General features: G+C 44.6%; 1 long non-coding RNA gene across 1 annotated transcript; it reads left to right on the top strand.

The window, feature by feature from the left end:
• The first annotated feature begins 2,365 nt into the window (after positions 1 to 2,365).
• LOC139035082 (uncharacterized) lies at positions 2,366 to 18,370 on the top strand. Its single transcript, XR_011487598.1, has 2 exons — positions 2,366 to 2,453; positions 18,053 to 18,370. It is a non-coding gene; the product is annotated as an uncharacterized lncRNA (long non-coding RNA).
• Positions 18,371 to 19,034: the final 664 nt, after the last annotated feature.

The raw sequence follows: 19,034 nt of genomic DNA, 5'->3' as shown, positions 1-19,034 counted from the left end.
CCATAGGCTCACAAAGAGTCGGACGTGACTCAGAGATTGAACAACAACAGCAGTTTCTTTTGAAGAGCAGACATCTTTAATTTTGAGGAACTCCAGTGTATCGATTTGTTCTACAGATATGCCAAAAATCACAAAATTTTTCTCCTGTTTTCTTCTAGGAATTCCATAGTTTGAAATTTTACTTTATCTTCTATGACCAAACTTGAGTATGTATTTTATATGGTAAGAGATATGAATCAAAGTTTTTTTGTTTTCTTTTTTCTTTTCATTTTTATGTATTCATTTATTTTTGTGTATGGATGACCAGTTGTTCCAACACCATTTGTTGGAGAGACTGTCCTTTCTCTAATTGATCTTTAGTGCTCCTATCTGTAAAATGACAGTATGAACACTTCCTGCTCCACATGGTTAGGAAGAGGATAAAATGTTGTCACAGTCACTACATTAAATGTCACTAGTGTCACTACATTAAAATCTCTCTAAGAGAAACAGAGGATGAGATGGTTGGATGGCATCACTGACTCAATGGCCATGAGTTTGAGTAAACTCCGGGACTTGGTGATGGACAGGGAGGCCTGGTGTACCGCAGTCCATGGGGTGGCAAAGGGCCGGACACGACTGAGCGACTGAACTGAACTGAAGAGAAACAGAGTACACAGGATTAGGTGTGTGGGCCTTTGGTTCAAGTCCTGGCTTCCAAGTTACACTGCCTGAGTATGAATCTTACCCTACCACTTGCTCTCACTGTTTACTCATTTTTTCAGATCTTGAAGAAGTTAGCAAGTCTTTCTGTACCTCAGGCTTCTCATCTGAAAAATGAGCCTAATAGATTCCTGCTGGTAGGATTTATTGGAAGATTGAATGTGATAATGTATGTAAAAAGTCAAGCACAGTGTCTGGGGCATGCAAAGTATAAATGACAGCTTCCACATTAATTTTTCACTGTTGGATCCTCCTTACCTAGCACAGTGCTCGATCAGTATGATTTAAATAATAAATAAACCTGTTTATGAAAGCGTCTGTAACATAGAAATTCCCCCCGTGCACACAAATCAGGAGTGTGGGTACTGAAGTTTTTGTTGGCACATGTACACTGTAACATCTCTCTGACCCTCACCACGCCGTGTGCCCCCCACTTTGAAGGTTTTTGTCATCTCTGACGCGTTGATCTGTTTATGACCCTCCTCCTTTGCTGTAGTATGAGCTTCTTAAGGGTTAGGACCGGCACTGCCCTTTCATCTCTGGACCATCTGTTTCCAACACAGTTCTTAACAGGTCAGTTCAGTTCAGTTCAGTCGCTCAGTCGTGTCCGACTCTTTGCGACCCCATGAATCGCAGCACGCCAGGCCTCCCTGTCCATCACCAACTCCCGGAGTTTACTCAAACTCATGCCCATCGAGTCGGTGATGCCATCCAGCCATCTCATCCTCTCCCTCAAAACATCTTGAAATGAAGGCATAAAGAATGAAGAAAGGACAAAAAAAAAAATTCTAATTTTTGCCAAATGCCCGAGCCAATGTGAAGCAATTTTCCCAAGCCCACGTCAAATAGCCTTAGGAAATTTCAAAGCTCTAATCATTCCATGAGAACTTCTACTTTTCTGTCCATTGCAATTCCCTGCACAGCATCAGTGTAGGGCGGGGCACGCAGATAAGTTCCCCAAGTGAGATGAGTTTGCCAGCCCCTGAGCCTGACACCTGGTGGCTCAAGTCAGGAATGCAAGCTACTTTTCCAAACAACTCCAAGGAAGGGATCTCAAACTATCTCATCATCCTCACTCAGTTGAGGCAAAAATCCATGGCTTGTCTCCCAACCTGTTGCCACTTTTCAGATGGATGGGGAAGGAAGTTTGGGAAGCTCTGTGCTTTCAAAAAATTGGAGAGAAACAACATAATAATTTTTGATATATGTGAGTATATTAACTCTACTGAATCATACATGTTAAATGGGTGAAGTCTGTGATATGTGAATTATATCCCAGCAAAGCTGTTTTTCTTGGTTGTTTGTCTTTTTAATTTTTAAGGAAAAAGTCCAAGAAGGCTACAGGGCTTCTTCACTTAGGTTTTGGTGGGGAGGGAGTGGTTGGAGGGTGTCAGGAGAGTTGGTTGGTTTAGGTTTTTACTATAAATAAATAAATAAAGGTGTTTTTTTAAACAGTGACTTTCTGTAATCTTTAATAACTCACTCAATAAGTAACCCCTAAATTATACAAAAACAAAAGTCTGTAGACTTTTGCACAGCATTTGTATCTTTTTTAGAAAGCAAAAACAAAGAACTTAGATTTTTAGATTAATCTGCAGCCTATCAGGAGGCCCTGTGTGGGCCCAGAATCACACCTGGAGAATCCTCAGTCTAAGCACCTAGAAAGATTCTAAGCATCTCTATGTCATAGAGGGAAAAATGACCTCAGAGCCAGCTTCTCACCTAGAGAACTTATAAAGATCGCTCTGTAGGTAAGGATAGTTGCTATTAAGTGTTATTTAATACGTCCTACTGGTCAGAATGGCACCCCAGTCCAGTATTCTTGCCTGGAGAATTCCATGGACAGAGAAGTCTGGCAGGCTGCAGTCCCTGGGGTCACAAAGAGTCGGACACGCCTAAGTGACTGAGCCTGCAGTTCTGGTCGGAAAGGGCAAAGCAAGCGACTCTGCCTGCAGACTTAGCCTATCTCATTTCATTCTCAGGGCACCACCCTGGCCTGAACCTGGTGACCCTCAAGGAAACGGAGGTTTAGAGAGGTTTATTTGCCCGAAGTCATACAGGAGTAGTGGCAGAGGTAGGATGACTTTCCTCAGCCCCATTCTTCCTCCCAGTACATCCATTTTATATCCAGTTTATGGTGTAGTTGAGTATTTCACTTCACACACACTTTACAGGACATGAGAGTCTGTTGTATAATTAATGCACATGTGCTCGCTTTCTAGAACTCAGCACTTATTTTCTGGTTTTAAAATTATGGTTGAGTTTATGGCTATTGCAGCTTTACTTTATGCTCTGGCATCGGTCATATCTGTGATGATCCAATGATCCCACTGAAGGAGACATGCTTCTCTCCAGGGACAGTTCACCAGTGCAGTGGCTTCATCAAGGAGATGGGGTGAACCATGCTTGACTCTGCCGGGAAGAAGGGGAAACTCGGGAAATTTCAGGTTTTAAATAACAGGAAGGCAGCAAGGAATGATGTAAATAGTGCGTGCATGCTCGGTGGCTCAGTCGTGTCTGACTTTGCGACCCCTCTTTGTGACTCTTGCGGATGATAGCCCACCATGTTCCTCTGTCCATGGGATCTTCCAGGCAAGAATACTGGAGTGGGTTGCCGTTTCCTTCTCCAGGGGATCTTCCCAACCCAGGGAGCGAATCCGCATCTCCTGCAGCTCCTGCATGGGCAGGTGGATTCTTTACCACTGAGTCACCTGGGAAGCCCCAGCCCAAGTAGAACAGGATCTGATAGGGAAGCTTCATGTGACAGAACAGGGCATCTGTACTTTATCCTATAGGCAAGGGATGTTTTCATAGAGCAGGGTTCCTGCTTTCCTGGCTTTTAAAAGCATTTGTCTTGCCTTCGAGCAGGCCAGGAGCCCACGCTGAGGAGGGACCCCTCTGGGTGCTGGGGGCCTGCTGGGCTGAAACTCATCGTGCTCAGGCCGAGAGGTAGCTGGACGTGTAGCTGGGTGTCTCTGGCCTAGCGCTGTCCAGTGTCATTTCTCTGCTGCTGCACGTTCTGTTTCTCCAGCTGGCCCTCCCCTGCATCCCACGCTGGTCACATTGAACAGCCTGGGTCCGCATCCTGACTCCAGTGCTTACCAGCTTTGTCCCCGTGGCCCAGTTTCCTCTGTGCCTTGATTTCTCCACTTATAAAAGGAGCTAACAATGAACTCACCTTGTACGATTGTTGCGCAGATTAAAATAACCAAAGCCCTTAGAAAGTAGCTTGGTGCCAAGTATGCGTCATATAAGCTTTCATGCTGATCCCTATTACTCAGATTGGACAGCCTCAAATCGGGGCTGATGCAAATTCTCAGGCCCTCTACCAACCCCTGATCAAAGGTTGGACTTCCAGATGAAGTCTTCACTCCTGGCGTTTCTGTAGCCCTCTCTCCTTTCATTCTCCCTGCCACTGAAAGGCGTTCATGTAAATGCCAGGGCTGTGCCTCTGCTCAGAATTCTGTGCTTACATCTGTGCAGCTGTCTGAAAACTCCTGGGGGTACCTTTGTGTGACTCCTTCACTCTTTGTGCTACAAAAAGAGACAACTTGGAAGACTTCTATGCTTTCAGTGGAAAGAGAACAACTTCCTAACTGAGTGTCTTCTCAGAAGTCAGCCATTCCATGCTATTTCCCTGAAATCAGTAGTACCTCCCAAGACCTTGGCAAGCTGATGAAAAGAAAGAAAAAAACGCTGTTTCCCCCACCCACCCACCCCACAGCTTCACTGGGTGGCTGCTTTTTAACTGTTTTCTGCCTACTTATGGGTGAGTCATATAGGCGTTCCCAGTGATTCCCATCTCCACACTCTGGTTCCTTCCAATCAGAAGGTGGTTGCCAAGGGAACCACAGGTATCAGTCTCTGGCCATTCCCCTGAATCAAGGCCTAATCTACATTGAAAGAAATTTCCATTCCAGAGCCCAGCAGATTTCAACATTTTACAACCCTCTTAAACTCTGGTGGCAGTTACTTCTTCCTTAAAGGGGCTGGCCTTCCTCCGAGGTAGTTAAAAACTATTCTTTTGCCTGAAAATGTTCATGGTGCTACTGAGACTTCCTTATAGGATTAATTTGGTTAATTGATCTCTCCTGAGATGTGAATGATAGAGTAAAAGGACAATAAAGGCCTTTTGCGGAGTCATTGCAAAGATTGAATGAGATAATGCAGAGAAAGTGGTTGGCACAGAGTAGGGGACTCAGTAAAAAACTATCCTGAGGGTAAGTGATGACAGTTCAGTGAAGGTACTGCTAACGGGGGAACTGTAGAGGGAAAGAGAAGATGCTTATGGACGCAGCCTGGGGATGGCTCTCAGAATATGCCTCCCTGTGAGAAGGGGCCTCCCATCCCCAAACCATCTTCAGTTCGGATTGTCCTTAATTATCCAATTTCCTAGTGGGAAGAGAGAACCAGTCACCACACTACGGGTACCTTTCCAGAACTGGTATCTGGACGTGGTGTTGTGTCTAGTTGATTTGTAGGTCAACCCAAAGAAGATTTCAAAAGGCAAGAGCCCTTTCTTGCCTTCTGGGATCCCCCGTGTTGCCACCAGCCCCAGGACACTTCCTTGCTCCTACAAGTCCCACCCCCATCTACAGTGATCCTCCTCAACACCGCCTGGACACCCACCCAGACTGGGGACCCAGACGGCTTGCATGATGACTGAAAGCTTCAAAAGCAAGTGCCCAATAAGCCAGACAGAAACCTTATCACTTTTTATGGTCTAGCCTCAGAAGTCATAGGGCATCACTTCTGTTGAATGCTATTTGTCTAAATAATCAAAAAAGCCATCCAGTTTCAAGAGAGGGGACCTAGACCTCATTTCTAAATGAGAGTGGTATATAGGTTGTGTGTAAGTTTGCTAGGGCTGCCGTAACAAAATACCAAGCCTGAGTGACTCAAACAACAGAAATGTATCATTTCACAGTTCTGAGGCTGGAAGTCCGAAATCAAGAGGTCGGTGGGGCCGGTGCCCTTCTGAGCACGGAAAAGGAGAATCTGCTTCATGCCTCTCTCCTAACATGTAGCGGTTCACTCGCAATCTTTGGCATTTCTCAGCCTGCAGAAGCATCACCTGGATCTCTGCCTTCAGCTTCACACAGTGTTCTCCACCTGCATCCAAATGTCTCCTTTTATAAGGACACCAGTCACATTGGCTAAGGCACCCACCGCACTCCAGCCTAACCTCATTTTAGCTAATTACTTCTGCAATGACTTCATTTCCAAATAAGGTCACATTCTGAGGTGCTGGGAGATAGGACTTCAATACATGAAGTTGGAGGGGGGCACGATTCAATCCATAACATTTACATTATAACGAGAACATGTGGGATGGGAGATTCTATTGTAGCCATCTTTGTGAAATACATTTTGCCGCATTCATCTACCTCAATGGCCAATAAATGTCCATGCTTTATAGGAAACCTCTAATCACACAGAAAAGTTATTGCAAATAATAGACATCTCCCATAAGCTTCCTTGTAATGTAGGATTCTCCTTAATTAAATAAAGATATCAAGACCCCTTCCATTCTAAGATCTACACAATCTGCCCAATCGGTGTGTTTATTTGCAATACATTTGAATGGGTATGCTTATAGCCGTTTTTAAATAATTAAAGGGAAAGTAAAAGTGTTAGTAATTCAGTCATGTCTGACTCTTTGCGATGCCATGGACTGTAGCCCACCAGTCTCCCCTGTCCATGGAATTCTCCAGGCAAGAATCCTGGAGTGGGTTGCCACGCCCTTCTCCAGGGGGTCTTCTTGACCCAATGATCAAACCAGGGTCTCGCACATTTCAGGCAGATTCTTTACCATCCAAGCCAAAAGGGAGTTAAATGACATCCAAATCAATCATTTGCAGAACTCTTGAGGCACCTGCTGAATATATTCTGGAAACATGAGATCCAGGCCAGAAGCATACATGTAAATAGCCATGTACATCTACACAGTTGTTGGCCAGGAGCAGAAGCCAAGTCCACCTCAGGGAGAGGCCCTGGACCTGTCCCAGTAGAGGACACTCCCATCCCATCTTCTGCTCTGAAAACAGTAGACTCCACTATCTATATAGCGCACTGTCCAGAGTCCCGTCTCCTCCCACTTCTGCCACGAAAACAAGCAGTGGGAGTTCGAGTAGGGTTAAAGATGCCACTTGGGTGTTCCACTTGTATGTGCTAGGTATCATTCCACTTGTATGTGGTGGGTATCATTCCACTTGTATGTGCTAGGTATCATTCCACTTGTATGTGCTAGGTATCATTCCACTTGTATGTGGTGGGCTTTCTGGGTGGCTCAGGCTGCAGGCTGCAGGCTGCAGGTCCTCCTGCAATGCAGGAGACCTGGCTTCAATCCCTGGGTTGGGAAGATCCCCTGGAGAAGGAAGTGGCAACCCACTCCAGTACTCTTGTCTGGGAAATCTCATGGACAGAGAAACCTGGTAGGTTACAGGCCACAGGGTCACAAAAGAGTCGGATACAACTTAGCGACTAAACCACAACACTTATATGTGGTACCAAAAACAGGCAAATCCATCCAGGCAGGAAGTAGAATAGTGGTTACTTTCCCAAGAGAGAAGCTGGAAGTGGGGCAAGGGGAGGATAAGGAGCTAGTGTTGAATGGAGATCGAGTTTCTGTTTGGGATGATTAAAAAGTTCTGGAACTGTACAGTGGTGATGGTTGCACAACTTTATGAATGTACTCAGTGACACTAAATCGTACACTTAAAGAGGATTTAAACGGTAAATTCTATGTTATGGATACTTGATCACAATTTTTTTAAATGTACCACAACTGCTGAAGCCCAAATGCCCTAGAGTCCGTGCTCCGCAACGAGAGGCCACCACAACGAGAAGCCCCAGGCACTGCAACCAGAGAGTAGCCCCCACTCACAGCAACCAGAGACCACCCATGAACAGCAGTGAAGATTCAGTGCAGCCAGAAACAAATAAATAGGAGACAGTCAAAGGAGTCCATGCACTGACTGGCCCTTTAAGTGACAGAAGTTTTTTGCTTTTTGCCTTTCATTTCATAGACTCACCGAATACCAAAAGCTGGAAGGACATTTAGAGATCTGATTTGAACTCCTTCAGAGAAGTCTACCGGGCTGGCGGGCCTGCTGTTGGGCTCTGACCAAAGGCTGTGGAAGCCGCTGGGCTTGCCGCCCCCTTTGTCTCCCTTCTTGAGGGGGTGAAGAGCGACCCTGAGTATGTCGTCAACTTCTCCACATCCGTTAAGTGAGCATCATCAAACAGGTCCTGCCTGAAGAGGACTGACAGACGGGAGGATTAAGCTGTGTAAAGTGATGACCACAGAATAGGCTGCTGTTACTACCTACCCAGGATAGACACACAGCCAGCCTGATCTCTGAGGCAGAGCAACAAGGGCGCAGCAGCTCGCTTGCTTCGGCTGTGCCGAACAGCAGTTTCCCAGCCAGGGATCTTCACCTCCTGCAGTGAAGAGCAGAGTCTTACTCCCTGGACTGCCTGGGAAGTCCTTGTTTTGTTTTGTTTTGTTTTGTTTTGTTTAATTAACAGACTTATTGAGGCATAATTGACATATTAATACAATAAACTGTACATGTTTAAATTATACCATTTGATAAGTTTAGACATGTATACACCCTTAAAACCATCACCACAATTAGGATAATGAACATCTCCATATCCCCCAAATATTCCTTTGTGTCCTTTTTAATCCCCCCTCCAGGCCCTCCTCATTCCTTATATCCCCATCCAGGCAACCACTGATCCATTTCCTGTCACTATAGATTAGCTTGCATTTTCCTGAATTTTATATAAATAGAATGTATTCTTTTACGTCTGGCTTCTTTCATTAAGCGTTATCATTTAGAGACATATCCACACCACTGCAATATCAATAGTTCAATCCTTTTAGTTGTTGTTCCGTTGCCAAGTTGAGTCCGACTCTTTGCGACCCCATGGACTGCAGCACACCAGGCTTCCCTGTCCCTCACCACCTCCTGGAGTTTGCCCAAGTTCCTGTCCATTGAATCAGTGATGCCATCCAACCATCTTATCCTCTGTCACCCTCTTCTTCTGCCTTCAGTCTTTTCCAGTATCAAGGTCTTTTCCAATGAGTCAGCTATTCACATCAGATGGCCAAAGTACTGGAGCTTCAGCTTCAGCATCAGTCCTTTCAAAGAGTATTCAGAGTTGATTTCCTTTAAGATTGACTGATCTGATCTCCTTGTTTTCCAAGGAGCTCTCAAGAGTCTCCTCCAGCACCCCAGTTCAAAAGCATCAATTCTCCGGCTCTCAGCTGTCTTTTTTACTTCCTTTTTCCTGTCTAGTATTATTCCATTCTGTGTGCTTGCCACTGTGTATCAATTCACCTGCTGACTGACACTTAGGTTGCTTCCAGTTTGGGGCTATTACAAATGAAGCTTCTGAGAACATTCATGTCCAAAACTCTACATGGATATGCTCTCTTTTCTCTTAGATAAATAACTAGGAGAATGGCAGGTCCAATGATAGGTGTTCATTTAACTTTTTAAGAAACTGCCACATTGTTTTCCCAAGTGGTTGCCCCATTCTACTTTTCACCAGCAGCATTTGAGAGTTCTAGTGACTCCATGTCTCTGGAGACAGTTGATATGGTCAGGTATTTTTCAGATTAGCCATTCTAGTGGGTATGCAGTAGTATCTCGTTGTGGTTTTAATTTGCATTTCCCTGATGACTAATAATGTTGAGCTTCTTTCCATGTGCTTATTTACCATCCATACACCTTTTTTTTGGTGACGTCTGTCCAGATCTCATCCTTACCCCTTACCCACTGAGTGACTTCAAGCAAGTGATTTCTCTGTGCTTCTGATTCTGTAAAGCAGAGGACAGCGACAGTCCCCACCTCCTGGGTTGCTGTGACAGTGCCTCCAACCCCAGAGCCCCGTGTCCCTGCCCCACCCCTACTCCACAGAGCCTTACAACAGGCAGGAGCTCTAGGCCTGAGCCTTAAATTCCTCCTTTATCACAGGTAGCTCTCCCCACTTGTGCACATATGCACGCACTCACACATCACATGACTCTGATCTCCTTCCAGCTGCAGCGATAAGAGACAGACGTCAGGAGTGGAGGCATATTGGTCTGGGTATCCAGGGACTGCATTTGACAGTCTGTCTCTTGGGCCCTTTAAACTACTACCGAAAGACACTTGATATATTAAGATGTTTTTCTTTCTGCTTAGAATTCCAATCTGTCGGTCTCCCAGATGAAAGATGTCTGTGCAAGGCAGGGGGAGGGGAGGAGCCACTGAACTGATGCAGAGGCCATCTGAATCCCTAAGTCAGCACGATCCCACAAGCCCCCCAAGCTCTATGCCAGCTCTCAGAGGGAGGGAGAAGAGGTGTCTCTCCTTTTAGTTTCCAGGCTCTGCTTCCCTTCCCCTCCAGCCCAGCAGGTCTCAGAAGTGTTGGTATGCAACCCAAGCCACAGAAGGTATGGATGCTTCTACAAGGAAGAAGGGAAAACCCTGAAAACAGAGCAAGCCAGGCCCTAACACAGCTAGGGCACTGGTCAAGAAGACAGAACAGCCATCCAGAACCCAATGTGAAAGGATGACAAATCAAGTCCTATGCAACCTGGATCCTTGGCTGCAGGAGTACTCCAGAGGGCAATCATGGGACTTGGAGACAATGCCCAGGTTACCTGGCAAACTAAAAGTTCACCCCAGCCTGGTGATTCTCAGCTCTAGTCCTCAGAGAAGCTACTCTGGTCACCTGAGAACTTTTTAGATATGCAAATTCTCAGACTCCACCTGGAGACGCTGGTGGTGAAACCCAGCAATCTGCTTGGAGAGATCTTCCTGGTGACCCTGATGCAACTTAAGTATAAGAATTCCTGGCCTTGCAGAGGACATTTCTAGGCCAACGGATGGATCTAAGAGCCCAGCAGTCTTTTCTAAGGACAAAAGTGACAGTGTCCTTTCTAAGGACAAAGGCTATTGTGGTCACAAGCCAAGCAAAGATTTGAGAGAAAAATAAATCTTGGCTCACATTCCAGCCCTGCCACTTCCTAGATGCATGACTTTGGGCTTTTATAAGCCTCTCTTTCCTCCTGCATAAAAACTGGACAAGGCCAACTTCATGGGACTGATGCTGAAGCTGAAGCTCTGATACTGTGGCCACCTGATGCAAAGAGCCAACTCTGGAAAAGACTCTGGTGCTGGGAAAGATTGAGAGCAGGAGGTGAAGGTGTGACAGCGGATGAGATGGTTGGATGGCATCATCGACTCAATGGACATGAGTTTGAGCAAGCTCCAGGAAATAGTGAGGGACAGGGAAGCCTAGCATGCTGCAGTCCATGGGCTCGCAAAGAGCTAGACACGACTGAGTGACTGAACAACAAATCTCATGGGGTTGCTTTGAAGATTTAAAGAGGTAATATGCTTGGAGGACAGGGCACATATTAAGTACCCAAAAAAAGTGAAGTCATACAGACAAGTCACAAGCCCAGATGATGACTTTGGGTACATTAGACAAGCAGTCCCTTCCTCCCATCACTTTACTGCCATGTGGGGAAGCGGTGTAACTTTTCACATCTATGAGAACAACTTTGAGGCGTACATGTACCTATGCAATGGGCACTCTGAAGATAAGCCAAACAGAACTTAAGTTCTAGTGGCTTCATTGGTTATTATGAAGTTCACATCTTTAAGATGCAGAAGTCCAGGCAGGAAAGAATGCAGGACCACCCCTGGTATCAGCACCCCAGAAGGTACTGTCTGATCCTTCTGGAGCATTCTCCTCTACTATCCACAGAAATAACCTCATTCTCCATCCCATCTATTTAGTGGAAGAACAGGCTTCTCCCCAATATTTACTACCATTTTAAGGGGGTGCTTCCACTCTGCTGGTCACTTCTGGCTCCCAACTCCTGCTCTCATCCCAGTTCTCAACCCCCTCCTGAAACCCAGAAGTGCATCTCAGGGACTCTCAGAAGCTCCAGTTCTTTATGTCTTAGTATAGAAAGAAATCAGTGTGAGGCAAAGTGATAGGTAAGAAGTGACTTAGTAGAATAGGATGCTTTTGAGGCTTACAAGATGGTAGGCAAGAGCATGTGGTACCTCAAGAACTTAGGGGGCTACAGTTTTATAATCAGAGGAAAAGTGGGGAGGGGGAGAGGACCACCTTCTTCCTTATTGTTGAGTAGATGTCAAGCTTCCATCACCAGTTTCTTCTCTACATCAGAGAGCAGAGTTTTCTTTTGTCCCTGCATGGTCAAGCTGGGACTGTCATGGCACAATGGAAATGAGCAAAAAGTCAGTAACACATACTAAAAATGGCAAACCATTTCAGGTTTCAGCATAATGTCATCCTTTCCTTATTTTTTAACATTTTTATTGGTGTACAGTTGATTTAAATCTTGTGGTTAGTTTCAGGTATACAATAAAGTGAATCAGTTATATATATATAAATATATATACACACATATATATACATATATCTACTTTTTTTTAGATTCTTTTCCCATATAGGAAATTAGAGTATGGAGTAGAGTTTCCTGTGATATACAGTAGGTTCTCATTAGTTATCTGTTCTATACATAGTAGTGTGTATATGGGCTTCCTGGGTAACTCAGGTGGTAAAGAATCCACCTGCAATGCAGGAGACCCTGGTTAGATTTCTGGGTCAGAAGTCTTCTGGAGAAGGGACAGGCTGCCCGCTCCAGTATTCTTGGGCTTCCCTGGTGGCTCAGATGATAAGGAATCCACCTACAATGATGGAGACCTGTGTTCAGTCCCTGGGTTGGGAAGATCCCCTGGAGGAGGGCATGGCAACCCACTCCAGTATTCTTGCCTAGAGAATCCCCATGGACAGAGGAGCCTGGTGGGCTACGGTCCATGGGGTCTCAAAGAGCCGGACACGACTGAGCGACTTCACTTACTTGTCCCCTGGGAGCCATAAGTTTGTTTTATGCATCTGTGACTCTACTCCTGTTCTGCGAATAAGTTCATCTGTACCCTGTTTTAGATTCTATATAGAGGTGATATCATATGATATTTGTCTTTCTGTGTCTGACTTATTTCACTCAGTATGACACTCTCTGGGTCTATCTATGTTGCTGCAAATGGCATTATTCTGTTCTTTTTTATGGCTGAATAGTATTCTTTTGTATATTTGTACCACATCTTCTTTATCCATTGCTCTGTTGCAAATGAAGCAACTGACAAGATATTAATCTTCAAAATATGCAAACAACTCATGCAGCTGGATATCAAAGCAAAACAAACAACCCAATCAAAAATAGGCAGAAGATCTAAACAGACATTTCTCCAAAGAAGAAATACAGTGGCCAAAAAGCACATGGAAAGATGCTCAACATCGCTAATTATTAGAGAAATGCACATCAGAACTACAATGAGATGTATTACCTCACACCAGTCAGAACGACCATCATCCAAAAATCTACAAAGGATAAATGCTGGAGAGGGTGTGAAGAAAACGGAATCCTCCTACACTGTTGGTAAGAATGTAAATTGGTACATTCACTATGCAGAACAGTATGAAGGTTCCTTAAAAAACTAAAAATAGAACTACCATAAGTGCATGCTACGTCGTTTCAGTCATGTTCAATTCTTTGCAGCCCTGTGGACTGTAGCCCACCAGGCTCTTCTGTCCTTGGGATTCTCCAGGCAAGAATACTGGAGTGGGTTGACATGCCCTCTTCCAGGGGATCTTCCCAACTGGAGGGTCAAACACATCTCTTATGTCTCCTGCATTGGTAGGCAGGTTCTTTACCACTAGCACCACCTGGGAAGTCCAGAACTACCATATGATCCAACAATTCCACTCCTACGAATATACCGAGAGAAAACCATAATTTGAAAATATACATGCACCCCAATGTTCATCGCAGCACTATTTACACTACCCAGGATTTGCATAGTGTAAGGAAAGTGTCCTTTCCTTATATTTTTGTTTTTATGTGCCCAGAGGCGCATGTCCTAGCAATCACCAGCCTACTGAGCTCATTGGGCAGCGTGTGGGTCTCAGGCCTCCACTGTTTTATTGTTTGGGGCACATTTCATGCTTCCGCTGCATGGTTTTGTTGTTAAGCAAGCCTGCTTGGTTCTGTGGTTAAGCAACCCTGCTTTCTTGAGTGACCATTAATTTCCCAGGAGTCTTCCGCACATTTTTTTTAACTTTAATCCCTTCGTTGGATTAACTAATTACCTACTTTGTCCCTTTACTCTGTCTGTGTCACTCCCAGCTCAGACTTCCTGTCCCTGCTGACCTGTTTCCCACCACTTCTCCCTCTCAGGAACCCAGATCCTCTCCCTTCACATTACAGGCCATTAGGACACAGAGCTTACTGCGTGTAGCTGATTTTACTGAGGGGAGTTTCAAACTAGTACACGACTGGAAACATTGAAAACTGGACGGTCATGATCTCAGAGTTCCTCAGTCAACCCAACACAGGGAATTTCTCCCCAGTCATCATTCATCTGGGGCTGAGACCTGTAGCCTTGGTTGCTGCTGCTGTGAGCTCTGTCGTGTCTGACTCTTCGAATCCCCATGGGCTGTAGCCCGCCAGGCTCTTCTCTCCATGGAATTCTCCAGGCAGTAATGCTGGAGTGGGTTGCCATTTCCTCTTCCAGGGGATTTTTCCAATGCAGGGATCAAACCCACATCTCCTGCATCTCCTGCATTGCAGGTGGATTCTTTACCACTGAGCCACCCGGGAAGCCTAACCTGATAGGGAACATTTGATTTCCCTGCCATGAATTTCTTTAATCTCCTCTTTTCCCTGAGACTTGCAAATCTCCCTTCTTCGTGTGCTGCCAGTGGACAGTTCTCTGATTCCTATTAGTTTCTTTTGTAGAGCAATTTAATCCTTGATAGAGCCTCCACCTTCCAGACTATGTGAGGTGGGGGTAGGAAGTCTTCTGTTACATAATCAAAAAAGCTTATTTTTAGTATTTTCTTAAACAAAAAAGCAGCCTTCCTTCTGCCAGGCACCATTCTTACCCCCACCTGGAGTATAAAAGTGGCTGTAGGCATTTTGGGTTTAAAATAGCAATTTTCCCCTTGCTATTACACATATGCAATGCACAAAAACCCCTGGAAATTCCTCAGGTTTTTATTAAAAATTCCAGATGGTGCAGCAGATATTTCAGACACTAAGCTTCTGTTAACAACAGGAAATTAATAACCAGACTGACTCACAGTCATCATCGTCTGTATTGGTGACAATATCTTGGGAAAAAAAAAAAAAAAGGAAGTAGGGTAGCACAGCATTTGAGGCAAAAGTTGTGGAATCGGCAAAGTTTGGGTTTAAGTCCTGGATCTCCCATTTATAGCTGGAAGGTTGGAGAAGTTGAATCACAGGCCTGGTAAAGAATCTGCCTGCAGTGCAAGAGACCCAGGTTCGATACCTGGGAAGATCCCCCGGAGAAGGAAATGGCAACCCACTCTAATATTCTTGCCTGGAAAATCTCATGGATAGAGGAACCTGGCAGGCTAGTGTCCATGGGGTCACAGAATCAGACATGACTGAGAGGCTAACACTTTCACTTTCTTTGGGCAAGTCACCTACCATCCCTGTATCTCTGCTTCTTCATGTGCAAAATGGAGAAACAACAGTACAGTCAGTTCTGCTGTAAGGTAGCATGCATCCTTCATAAGCACCACCGTATTGATGCTATGTGTGGTATAATAAAAATGGACTTGGTCTTTGTCCCTGGTTCCTGGCACAGAGCTCCTAAAACCCTTGGAATTTCCTGAGTGATAGGAACATCTTTCATTATTTATAATAAGCCCCTTTAAATCATACCTGAGTTTATACTAATGAAGTGACTTAGGATAGGACCCCCTAAAGAGCCTCGCTGCAGATGGTGATTGCAGCCATGAAATGAAAAGATGTTTACTCCTTGGAAGGAAAGTTATGACCAACCTAGACAGCATATTAAAAAGCAGAGACATTACTTTGTCAATAAAGGCCTGTCTAGTCAAGGCTATGGTTTTTCCAGTGTTCATATATGGTTATGAGAGTTGGACTACAAAGAAAGCTGAGTGTGGAAGAATTGATGCTTTTGAACTGTGGTGTTGGAGAAGACTCTTGAGAGTCCCTTGGACTGCAAGGAGATCCACCCAGTCCATCCTAAAGGAGATCAGTCCTGGGTGTTCATTGGAAGGACTGATGCCGAAGCTGAATCTCCAATACTTTGGCCACCTGATGCAAATAGCTGACTCATTTGAAAAGACCCTGATGCTGGGAAAGATTGAGGGGAGGAGGAGAAGGGGACGACAGAGGATGAGATGGTTGGATGGCATCACTAACTCAATGGACATGGGTTTGGGTGGACTCCGGGAGTTGGTGATGGACAGGGAGGCCTGGTGTGCTGCAGTTCGTGGGGTTGCAAAGAGTCAGACATGACTGAGTGACTGAACTGAACTGAAAGAGCCTCAGGATGGAGTTGGTCACTAGAAAGACCAAGTGATTAGAGGTTTGGACCCTTGAGCTTCCAGGCCGTTGAACATGTTGAAGAGTTTGGAGTGTGATGTGGCTGGAGAAGGCAAGGAAGCACCATGCCCCCATTCCCTATACCTGCCACCTCTACGTTTGGCTATTCCTGAGTTGTATTCTTTTTTATAACCCAGTAAGGGTGAGTAAAGTTACTTCCTGAGTTATGTGAGCCATCTAGCAAATCACTGAACCTTAAAAGGGGATCATGGGAAACTCCAATTTATAGCCAGTCAGTCAAAAGTATGGGAAGCCTGGGACTTGTGACTGATGTCTGAAGCTGGGGGTAGGCTTGTGGAGCAGAGCCTTAAGAAATGAATTGAACTGTTGGATACTCAGCTGGTGTCCCAAGAATGGGAGAAATGGCTGTATGTATTTGAAAACACTCCAGACCATGGATAAACAAAATGTGGCATATACATACAGAGGAGAGGCTACCCAGATGCCCACTCCAGTATTCTTGCCTAGAGAATTCCACGTACAGAGGAGCCTGGAAGGCTACAGTCATGGAGTTGCCAAGAGCTGGACATGACTGAAGTGACTTAGTATGCACACACATACATACAAGGGAACATCATTCAGCCTTTAGAAAGAAATCATGACACATGTGTCATACACAATGGATGAACATTGAACCCATTATGCTAAATGAAATAAGCCAGTCACAAAATATTACATGATCACACTCCTATAAAGAAAACTGAGCGCCAAAGAACTGATGCTTTTGAACTGTGGTGTTGGAGAAGACTCTTGAGAGTCCCTTGGACTGCAAGGAGATCCAACCTGTCCATCCTAAAGGAGATCAGTCCTGAATATTCATTGGAAGGACTGATGCTGAAGCTGAAACTCCAATACTTTGGCCACCTGATGTGAAGAACTGAGTCATTGGAATAGATCCTGCTGCTGGAAAAGATTGAAGGTAAAAGGAGAAGGGGACAGCAGAGGATGAGATGGTTGATGGCATCACCAACTCAATGGACATGAGTTTGAGTCAGCTCTGGGAGTTGGTGATGGACAGGGAGTCCTGGTGTGCTGCAGTCCATGGGGTCACAAAGAGTTGGACATGACTGAGCAACTGAACTGAACTGAGTTCCTATGAGTAACTAGAGTAATCAAACTCAGAGACAGAAAGTAGAATGATGATCTCCAAGAGCTGGAAGGAGAAGGAGAACAGAAAGCCGGTGTTTAAAGAGTACAGAGTTTCAGTCTGCAAGATGGAAAGAATTCTGTGGATGGATGGTAGTGATGGCAGCACAACAGTGTCAATGTACAGTTTAAAATAGTTAAGATGGTAAATTTCACGTTATGTATATTTTAATCACAATTTTTTTTATTTAAAACGAATCAATAGAGGTTGTAAAACCCATAGAGCCAATGGGAACAATGGAGTTAAGACACAACATTCATAAACTTTATCAGTGACACATTTTTTAAAAAGCAGCCTAATAAAAACGTTAGCCCAGTCCCACACATGCTAAGTGGCTACGACATACAGAAATATCAAAAAAAAAAACTGGCACTTCACCTTGAAAAAAGACCTTTGGTTTGCTCGTGGAAGTGGGTATCAAACGGGTTACCGTTTGGGGGTTACTGTGAAGTGGTAGGAGGAGGGTCATCAGAAATGCGAGGGAAAGTTCTAGCACCAGATACACAGCTCATAACAGGTAAGCAGCAGCTTCTGGCAGGAAAGAGCTCTTTCAGGGGAAAAGGCTCTCTGCAGGAGGCTCCTTCTGTCTTATCACTTTAGCAAAGCTATACTGTAACTAACCTTAAACCAGGTACCCCATGCTCTTCTCATCTCCAGGCCAAGCACATTCTACAAATCCTTTCATCACACAATACATAGCCTAACCTCTTGTTGTTGTTTTTTCTTAGATCAAACATATAGAAATGAAGAATGAGTAATTAACAGATGAACAGATCTCTTCCCTAACTGCTGCTTCAGTAATCTCTTGAGCAAACCATGTAAATGAGAGAGCATCTAAAGAAAGATCACAAGGAGTCGACAAGCCAGCATACAGTAGGAGATGGCAATGAGTCTGACCCCCTATCTCAGTGACGGAGACTACTTCTCCTTTTCCCTTTAAAAATTTAATGGTTGAGCAGAATCTTTGGAGTTGATATGGGGACTCAAGTCCACCTTCTCCTCAGTTTGCTGGCTTTCTAATTAAAGTAACCTTTCTGTTTCTACCAGCACGTGCCTCTTAAGTATGGACTTCAGAGTGGTGAGCAATTAGACCTGATTTTGGTAACAAACACACATTATGCAGTGAACTGGGGAAGATGGTAGACATTTGAGGTGTGTACATGTGTGAATTTTGCTTACCCCTATGTGGCTCAGTTCAACTGGCTGCAGTGATGAGTTCACCTTGTGTGTCTCACACCCAACATCATCTCATAAGCAAATGCAAAGTGAACATTATCCTCAAGTCCTTCCCTAATAGGTCAATGGCATTAAAACAAATTCATGTTTTCAAAATAAGCACTATAGCAGAACTGACTGTGCCTACCTGATAGAATTATTACAAGGAACATGTCATAAAATACATAGGAAGCTTTTGATAGTGCTTAATAAGTAGTAATTGCTCAAAAGTAATGTTAGTGATTGCTGTTGCTGGGATAATGTCATTATGGTGCCATAATTATTGTTCTTATTATGCACCAAAGAGAGTCACCCAGAGGTGGACCAGGGGAGGCTATATGCCCATTTTACAGATGGCAGAACTGAAGCTCAAAGAATCAGCACAATCTCTCAAGACCATACAAGATCTGCTGCAAAGTGATTCAGTTCAGTTCAGTTGCTCAGTCATGTCTGACTCTTTGTGACCCCATGAACCACAGCATGCCAGGATTCCCT

Source organism: Odocoileus virginianus, chromosome 5 (genome assembly GCF_023699985.2).
Source record: "Odocoileus virginianus isolate 20LAN1187 ecotype Illinois chromosome 5, Ovbor_1.2, whole genome shotgun sequence".
Lineage (NCBI taxonomy): Eukaryota > Metazoa > Chordata > Mammalia > Artiodactyla > Cervidae > Odocoileus > Odocoileus virginianus.
This window is presented reverse-complemented; position numbering and strand designations above follow the sequence as displayed.